This window comes from Giraffa tippelskirchi, chromosome 8 (genome assembly GCF_054371585.1).
Source record: "Giraffa tippelskirchi isolate mGirTip1 chromosome 8, T2T-mGirTip1v1.2.pri, whole genome shotgun sequence".
Lineage (NCBI taxonomy): Eukaryota > Metazoa > Chordata > Mammalia > Artiodactyla > Giraffidae > Giraffa > Giraffa tippelskirchi.
The window spans coordinates 110,550,828-110,560,529 of NC_137282.1; the positions used below are offsets into that span (position 1 = coordinate 110,550,828).

Genomic DNA, 9,702 nt, shown 5'->3' on the forward strand with positions numbered 1-9,702 from the left:
GAATCTAAACCCTGATGCTTGAAGCCTGAGCCCTACTGCCAGAGTTTGTGATGTGATGGATGGGAGGTGTGGCCCAGGCATTGAGAGTCTCCAAAGCTCCCAGATGACTCTGCTGTGCAGCCAAACGGAAACTACTGAGCTGTACTGTTGGAGAAAGAGGAGAGGAGTAGGGGAGGAGAGGACCAGAATCTAAAGGGTTAAGAGGCATGGAGCGGTGATCCACTCTTCCCAGTTTACCATGGACTGTCCTGGTTTTAAAACAAAATCCTATGTCCTGGAAATGCCTCCATCCCAGGCAAACTGAGATTGCTGGTCACCCTACATACCACAAGCATTAAGCAATGACAAAGGTTCTCAAATGACAATCTCTGTCCATGGGAAAGGGATCTGTTTGCAAAACTTCTCTTTACACAACCCTTTAAAACCACATGGCTCTTACATGGAAACACACAACCCCATTCCGTTTGAATTCTAGCAAAACGAATGTATGTCCCTGGTTTCACGCTCTGCGGTCCTTTGGCTTTGCACTGTGGTACAAGGCATGACTACTGTCCCTAAAGCTTCCAGCGCCAATCCAGCTCTGTAGATGATTCCATGGCCCTATATATGAGAAAAGACACGCTGATGGCCCTGTATTTTTTTCTGTTGCCTTTTACTAAAAAATTCCCAACACCTGAAAATTATCAGGGTTCTTTGAAGCATCCTATAATTCTGATTCCCATCAAGTTGCGAGCGATGGGAGATAAATCTGAATTTACCTAAATTAATGTATAACTCTCAGCAGCACTCCACCCCCTGCAAACATCCTGACTGGGCTTCATGGAATCTTGTGTGCAGCTGACTTCCCACGGGCTCCAGGGATCCTGCCGTGGGGAGAGGGAGGCTGTCATTCCTGCTCACTGAGCGTGTTTGGCAGCTTTCACAGTAAACACCACGGAGACTAGTCTCTGCTCTGACATGTCTCAAGTGGTGAATCAATCGAACCATGGGTTTCTGGTGGGCCCTGCCTGCCCAGCCTGGGCTGGTCTCATGAAGGCCCAGACATTGGCAAGTGACCTGTAGGTACAGACCGGAATATTCACCTTCATTGTCAACATGATGCTCTGAAAAATGCCACATCCAGAAACACCTGACACAGGAGCTCCAGAGTGTTTCCTTGTGATACAGCCCAGGTATTGAGTGCCCCATCTGTGCCAGTCACAATGCTGGGGGCAGCACAGACATGTCCAGTCTTCAGCCCCATAAGAAACCCGAGAGGGAGGTATTATTGCCTCTGATGTGTAGATGAGAGAGCAGGCTTGGTGAGATGGAGTAGGTCACCCAGCTGGTAAGTGACAGAGAGGAGAGGTGAACCAAGGAGGGCTTGATCTGCTGACACCAGACCTACTGCTATGACTCCAAGAGCACACACCCCCAAAGGGTGGAGAGAAAGTTCTGGAAACACAGCACATAAAACAGATGACATTTAGATAAAGAAAAATTCTTAAATGCCAAGAGTGTAGCATAATGGTTACATGCCCGGACATGGATCCAAACTGTCTACTTCCAAATCTTGGCTCCGCTTACCTGTAAAATGGGATTAAATGAGTTATTCTAGTTCAGATGGAGTTCAGATCTCAATGGTGGTCATTGTGTTGCTATTATTATCTTTACTGTTGTTATTGGTGTATTATTATTATTGCCTCCTTAAGTCTTTGATCTCATACCTTGAGCTCCTTGGGCCATGATAACACCAGGGTTAACAAACTCCTGGGAGGAAAAGCCATCCAGAGCAGGGGGCACTATGTTTTTTTTCTCAGATCACGGTGTACTTATTTTCTTAAAAAAAAAAAAGGTTCCAAAACCCTAGACTCTGCTACTCCTCATTCAAGAAATATTGAAGCCAGGGCTGAGTTCAGCACTCACAAGTGATGCTGAACTATTGGCAGCTGGAGAACATTTTGCACAGGGGGCTCTAAGTCGGCCCCCACTCCGTTCCTGGGCTCAGGTTCATTTTATACTCAGAGCCACCTGGGATTGTGAGGAAACACGCTGATCATAGGCTTAACTAGGCAGCTGAAAGTTCTCTAGTTCAATTTTCTCTGTTTTAGGAACCCCTTCTCTAGTGTCTCTCTCTTGGCATCTGAATACCTCCATGGTTGGGATGCTCAGCACCGCAAGGTGAAGTCAGTATCACTCACTCTTCACGAGCTCCAAATGTTACAAATTCCTTTCTGGGTTAGTCTTCAATCTGCCTGCCTCTAACCACATTGACAAACTGATGGCCGTCCCACCGTCTTGGCCACATTGAGCACCCCACATCCTCTTTCACAAGACGGAGGTATCGCCTGAAACTATAGTTTATGTAGTTGCCAGTTCTCTCCTTTTTCAAAGTTTGTTTTCTGGGGGAACATACTCCAATCTTGGAAGTCAGATCTTAGAATTATGCTGGGAACAATACACTTACTGTGTGGACTGTTTTTTTGGACACAACCAACCAGCATTGCTTAATAGTTTTGTGCAAACATGTTCTAATGGGCTTAAGTATGAGATTTGGTCATTTCGGCCCAGGGCTAGACTGGCCACATTTCAGGCTTCTGATGGAATCTCTAATTCAAAATCCCCTTTATCACTTGACTTGTTCCAATTGTTCCCTGTATGTAAAATCTTTGACCCAGTCAGATATCAGTGGGGCCTGATCATTTTTGACTATTTCCATTTTCTAGGTGGAATTGCTTTTCAATTGCTTTGTCTGAAACCTAGAGATAGAGAAATTTCTCAGTGCAGGAATCTGTAATGCCATTGCTTTCTAGGACTGAAATTAATTACAAAAGGAGAATTGCTCTGGCTTTTACAGAAGGGGTTATCCTACAATCATACTAATAATAACTTCCCTTTTTATAGTCACTTCCCTTCTGTAAGAGAGTTCAAAGTGCTTTACGAGCATGGTCTTAATTAGATCATTTTTATTATTTTTTTAAGTACAAGTGATGTACTATATTATTACCCACACTTTGTAGAGAGGGAAAAGTGGGGAGCAGGGAAGCTCAGGGCATGGGAAAGGAGGAGGAGGAGTTGAACATCTGGACCCACGGCCTCATTCTGACTGTTCCTCACCTTGACAATGTCCTCCCACCCACCTCATTCCACCCATTTCTCAAAGGCCAGTTCAAGTGACCCCTACCCTGATGGAGATTTTTCTCTTCCCAGTGGCTTGCTGCAATGCCATATGACTCTTGATTTAACTCAGGATTCTTTTTTTCCTAGGTAGGTGTTTTGGGACATTTTGATTCCTAACAATTTGTTCCAATTGTTCACATCTTATCCTTCCAAGATGGAGTAGAATTTCCTTAAGCCAAAGGACTGTGTAATCTATTTCTTATGTAGTCCAGACAGCTCTTGCATAAGGCCTGGGTGTGTAGCATGTACTCAACATAATCCTAACTCTCTCCCTAGGACTTCTGTGATGGGATATGCCACATGAGGAATGAATGATTGTTCATGCCTGGAATGTGGCCCGGAAGGGGAGAAACTTCAGCCCATCAACATGATTTATGAGTAGCGCAGGGCATTGTGTTATGTTGTGAAAACAGTGCAAAGAAAGGCAGGATTCTGCCCCTGCCTTCAGGAATGATGGTAGGGACCACCTTACAGTGGTTGACGGCAGGATTTGCAGCCTGTAGATGTGGCTTTGAATCTCAGCTCCACCACTTATGGGTGGCCTTGAGTAAGTCGTTTAAAACACTTGGAGCCTCTGGAATGTCTTTTGTAAGATGAAAATAATAATAGCATAGTGATGATAAATGAGATAACGTCTACAAAGCATTTGGCACAATGGTTCATACAGAGTTAAGAAGCAATAAATAGCATCCATTTTAACATCATTATGAAGTGGCTGGTAACTCGAAGAAAAGGAAAGCCAAGTGGCACAGCAAGGACATGTGTGGTTGTTCAGTGGCCAGTAAACCATGTGATAAAGGAGGGTCCTGCAATTAACCTTGAAAGACAGCAAGAACTTGGGTTTTGAAAGGCATGAAGGATGTGGATGCTTATGGGAAATGAAATATGTGAATGCAGGAAAGAGTGGGCTGGGCTGATGCAGCAAAGGTCTACGTGGAGAAAGGCTAGTAGGCGACAGTCCGGTGAGCCCAACGCTAGTGTCCATAGCGGTAAGTTCTTCCTTCAATAATTCTCTTTAGTAATGACCAGGAAAGAATTATGACCATTTGAAATCTTAGGAAGTGGAGATTCTGAAGCCAGCTGCACAGTTAGTTGGACATAAGTACAGACGTCTTGGTTGCTGTTGGGGCTCACGGGTCCTCTGGCACACTCTTGGTGGAAGGTGAATTAGGCAGCCTTTTGGAGAGCACTTTGGCAGGGACTGTTCAAACTGTGAATTCCCCTCAAGGTACTGATTCTGGAGAAACACTTGTGTATGTACTCAAAGAGGCAGGAAGAGGGATGTTCACTGAACAGTCCAAAAACTTGGATATAACTCACATGTCTCCTAATGACGGGGTATGTCAGTAAATTGTAGCATGTCCTTATTGTGGTACGTTATTCAGCAATTAAGGAGACTTCTAGATGGCTCAGCAGGTAAAGGATCTGCCTGTAAAGCATTAGACATGAATTTGATCCCTGGGTTAGGAAGATCTCTGGAGGAGGAAATGGCAACCCACTTCAGTATTCTTGCCTGGAGAATCCCATGGACAGAGGAGCCTGGCAGGATATGTACAGTCCATGGGTCGCAAAGAGTTGGACACAACTGAGCACGCATGCACTTTCAGCAATTAAACATCATGAGGTAAACTTATATGACTGATATGCAATAATCTCTAAAGGGAACTGTTTAGTAAAAAAGAAAATCTGCGGATGATAAAAGCATTGTAATGCCATTCACTTTTAAAATTCCATATGTGTATGAGCATATTGGTACATGCACTAAATGTATGGACAAAAGATCTAAATGAAGACAAATCTATCTTTTAACAGATTATTTCTGGGGAGTGAAGGGATATGTATTGGGGAGTGTATGTGTTAAAGGCAGTTTTACATTTGAGTCTACATATTATTGTTTTGTTTACAAAGAAAGCATATCCAGCTACTACCCAAATTCAGGAACTAAAATTTGAAAATATATTTGCTACATCAATATTGCAGAACACTATAGGGTCATTAAACTATGCTAAAATATGTTACAAAATATATAAAATATATTTGCTGATTTGGAAAAATTTCCCAATTAAGTGGGAGGTAAAGTTTCAAACAGTATATCTTATATGTATATGTATATATATATATATATATATACACACATATATATATATATATAGCTTTATAAAAGTTAGCATACACATAGCACAAACACACATATACATGAATAAACACTAGGGGGAGGTACCAAATATTGATTATCTCTAGTTAGTGGGATTAATTAAAAGGAATTAATTTCCTGTTTATACTTGCAGCACTTAGCCACAGTATTGCTGTGTAACAAATCACCCCAAAATTCAGCGCCTAGGATAACAATCACTCTTTTTTCACTCACTGCCTCCTGGAGCTCATCCCAGTCGGATGTTGCTTCAAGCTGCAGCCTGGGTCCGGGTCTGCTCTACGTGTTTCATCTTCCGTGGACTGCAGGCCAACCAGAGCAGAAGGGCAAGGGAGTGAGTGGAAACATGCGCTCTCTCTTCACCTTTGGTCTGGAGCTGGTGCTCTGTCTGTTTTGCCCGCAGGGCCAAGCCTAAGCCAGTAGGGGAAGGAAATAGACTGTTTCTAGTGGAACGATCCGCAAAGTCTTTGCAAAGAACATGGATACAGGCGATGATGAAATGTGGTAGCTATAATGCCGTCTATTACAACTGAAATGGGTTTTCTAATTTCCCCCACTGTGAATGTATATTACTTGTAAAATAAACACCTTATTTTTTAATGGGCAATACTGCAGAAAGATGAGTGGCAAAACAAGGAGCTGGGAGTCTCAGTGCTTTGTCTAGTGCTCCTCTGACTCAGCTCCAATCTGTTAGCTTTGTGGATCATCTCTGATTTCACCCTGCCAGTCAAGGTTTCCAACAAGGTCTTTGGTACATCTGAGAATGTCTTCTGTTTGGACAACCTTAGAGACCTCATCTCTTCTTATGAATAGTCTGTGTTTAGAGAGTTCGTGCACCTTGGGAGACTAACTTGGAATGCTACATAATTTTATGAGAAATATAAAACTATGAGAACGAACGGCAGCCAGTCACTGTATTCTAAGGCAAGCACACAACAAAGCTACCAGAAGCCCTTTTGTACTTTTAGGCAAGTCTCAAATGAAATAACGAAGTGCAAATCAAGTCTTCCGGCTTCATCTTGGCCGGCAAAAATGGCAGCCAGTCATTGCTCACAGCCATGACAATTTATTATCGCAAGTTTTTCTTCTGCCATGAATTATTGCACCAAAAGCATCCAATTACAGAAATGAGGGACAATATAAAGTTCACCCATATTGCCCTCCAAGCCACTATGTGTGCACTTGTGTGTGTGCGTGCATGTTCAGTCACATGAGTCGTGTTCAACTCTTTTCGACCCCATGGACTCTAGCCCACCAGGGTCCTCTGTTCATGGGATTCTCCAGGCAAGAATACTGGAGTGAGTTGCTTGCCCTCCTCCAGGGGATCTTCCCGACCCAGGGATCGAACCCACATCTCTTATGTCTCCTGCATTAGCAGGGGGGTTCTTTACCACTAGTACTACCTGGGAAGCCCCTTAGCCGTTACACCTGCTCACAAAAGAGAAAACCACTTTCAGAGAATGTGCTTGGACAGAAATCATTCCCCTAACTCCCCTCTGCTTCCCCCAAGCTAAACTTCTGGTTCCGTTTCTCTGAGAGAAACCACTAGACCCTTTCAGGTGTTCAATAAATCTTACACCAGCCTATTTTAACACTCTAAAAGAAAAGACATTTAACTCCATCTGTGAGGGGTTGGTGTATGTGTGTGTGTGTGTACCTGTGTGACAGAAAACATTTTATGAATGTTTATGGACTTTTTAACCTTGCTCTTTAATCTTGGACATATCTTGGCCAAACTATCTTTTTTAACTGCTTTAATCTTTCCTCATAAATCACTCGATGTCACTTCCTTTTCCATTCTAATCTGTCATCTTTTCCTTGTTTCTCAGGTGCCCAGAATGGAGACACAATTGTCTAGATCCACTCCCAGATTATGTCGGGGTCCCACAGAGTTTAGTCCATATCAGAAACGGGCCTGAAAGCTTTAGGAGTTTTAAGCCTTTCTTCTACTAATGGGACTCAAGTGCCCATTGAACTCAAAAGAGACATTTCCAGCCCAAGGGCTCAAGCAAAAATCGTAAAAAACACTTCAGGCTTTTCCACACAAGGGCTCCTCTGGTTTTAACATCAGAGAACCTGCCTGACGTGGCAGGGGTCTGTGCGGCTTTGTGCCTGTGGTCGACGGGGGAGAGAACGCATGACAAGGGACCAACATTTTCCAGTTTCTCTGTCCCCAAACCTCTCCACGGGTGATGTAACCACACACTTCACAAAGGTTCACATCTTATGAACTGCATGTCTATACCGCACCTTAAAATACTTAGCAGAGGGAACCACTTTTGGAAAATGTGCTGGAACGGAAGCCCCCCTCTCCTCCTCTGCCCCTGCCTCCCCTCCCCTCCCTAGGCTAAGCTTCAGTTCACATGTCTTGCTCAGCCTCCCTGAGAAGACACACTGGGCCCTTTCAGACATGCAAGCTGTGCCTGCCCCCAGCTGCCATCCCATCTCTCTTTGCAGGTGTCTCAGCAGGAACAGGATTCTTAAAGAAACTCAACTGCTTAGTTTATGGTCATGCTTAGCTCTGAATAAGTATCCTTTTCAGAATTGTTCAGGGTGGCCAAACAGCAGCGGCAGTAACAGGATGCAAGAACCTCCAAGCTAGCTTGAGAAAGACCCATCAGGTGATTTCCCAGCACGGGAAGTGATTATGCCAAAAAGAACGAATGAACCTTGCCTGGTCTGATGCTTCTTTACAAAACAGAGAGCTAAACACTTTTTAGAATCTCAGCAATGAATTGAGAGAGAAGGTCTAGGAGAGGCCAGTGCTTCAGAGAGGTCATTTGGAACTCTGCAGTGGGTCATCTAGAGCAAATTCTCTGATTCTCTGCTATTGGAAGACAGTGTTATGGGAGTTCAAACTCTTTTCCCCCCACAATGGTTAATGCCAATAACATGACCTCAGAAAGATATTTCATTATTCCTATCATAGTTAAGGGCTTCCCAGGTCGTGGTAATGGCAAAGAACCGGACCGCAATTGCAGGAGACGTAAGAGACGCAGGTTCGATCCCTGGGTTGGGAAGATCCCCTGGAGGAAGGCAAGGGAACCCACTCCAGTGTTCTTGCCTGGAGAATCCCATGGACAGAGGAGCCTGGTAGGCTACAGTCCATGGGGTCACAAAGAGTGGGACATGACTGAAGCGACTTAATGAGCGAGAGATTATAGTTAAACCTAAGGAAAAGTTCCATAAAGCAGAAAATGCAAAGTCTTGCTCTATTTGAAGAGGATGCATTGGTTAAAACAAAAACAAAAACCAAGTTGTATTTGACTAAGAGGGTCTATAGGACTGGACTCGTGGAGTAAACTCTCCACCCAGGCTGGGTGCAAGGCATATCCGGTGCTTTAGAGATGGCGTAACTACAATGCTGGTAAAGTTTAGATTTCATATGGGCAAGAAACGGGCCAGTTCACAGCATTGCTATAGGAATAGGGTTTAGGAAGGAAGATAGAGGAGAAAATCTGTTAGTCTCTTCCAGTGTTTTAGACCAGACGGTTTCCTGGGCGAGCAACAGAAATTTATTTCTGAGTCTTGTCTTTGGCCCAATAGTCATTTTCATCACCTCTTTGAGGCCAGTTTCAGGTGAGGCAAGACTCATGGGAGTTAGAGTGAAGCATTTCTGAAAGTCTGCTCTGAGGAATACACATTCTATAGAATTGTCATTGAGTTTAACAGAGATGCTGTCATCATATGAACTTGTAAACACTAATCTAAACAATCTTAAAAGCTTTCCTTGCCAGAGTGTCATTGAATGCAATGGCAATTCTGTGGTCATACAAACTTGGAAAACATGATTTAAACAACTTTAAAAGCTTTCCTTGCTACATGGCTTCTCAGAGCCTTTTAAATTTTGAGGTGTACTGTAAATCTCTGGGCAATGGTGGGGATGGAAACGGTACAGTGCATATAGTGTTTTTCAAAAACTTATCATAAAACCTCCTCCTGCCTTTCTCTCCTAGAAAATTTTTTAGATCTGGAGCTCCATGGAAGATTCTGTGACCCACACTGTTCAAGTGGAAAAAGCCTAAGATTGGGAATTAGTTTCTTGGGGTTCTAGTTGTGGCTGTTTAACTTTGGGCATTTATCTCACCTTGCTGAGCCTCAGTTTTCTCATCTGCAATAAAAGCAAGTTAAGTCCTAATGGTTCTAGAATCCTGTGCTTCCTTTATCTCTTTCTGACCCAAGTGTATTCTGAGGATTCTGTTAAGAGAGAGTTAGCTCACCACCAGTTGAAGACCTCCCAAGATGAACAAACAGCGGCGGCCCACTACCACTTCTGTGGCTCACCTAGGCATTGATAGAACCAAGTAGGTTTGCATTAAGCCAACACACACCACTAGCCAAGCCTTCCTGGAAAGAACAGTTTATGCTGTTGAATGTCCTCTTGACAAATT

General features: G+C 43.6%; 1 long non-coding RNA gene across 1 annotated transcript in view; it reads right to left on the minus strand.

Annotated features, from left to right (window-relative positions):
- Window positions 1–9,431, minus strand: part of LOC145516436 (uncharacterized) — a 28,196-nt gene extending 18,765 nt beyond the window's left edge. Inside the window, exons 1-2 of the long non-coding RNA XR_014061391.1 lie at window positions 9,399–9,431; window positions 5,528–5,722 (exon numbers count right to left, since the gene is read on the minus strand). This is a non-coding gene — a long non-coding RNA (uncharacterized LOC145516436). The remainder of the gene's footprint in view (window positions 1–5,527; window positions 5,723–9,398) is intronic.
- Between the last annotated feature and the right edge of the window lie 271 nt (window positions 9,432–9,702).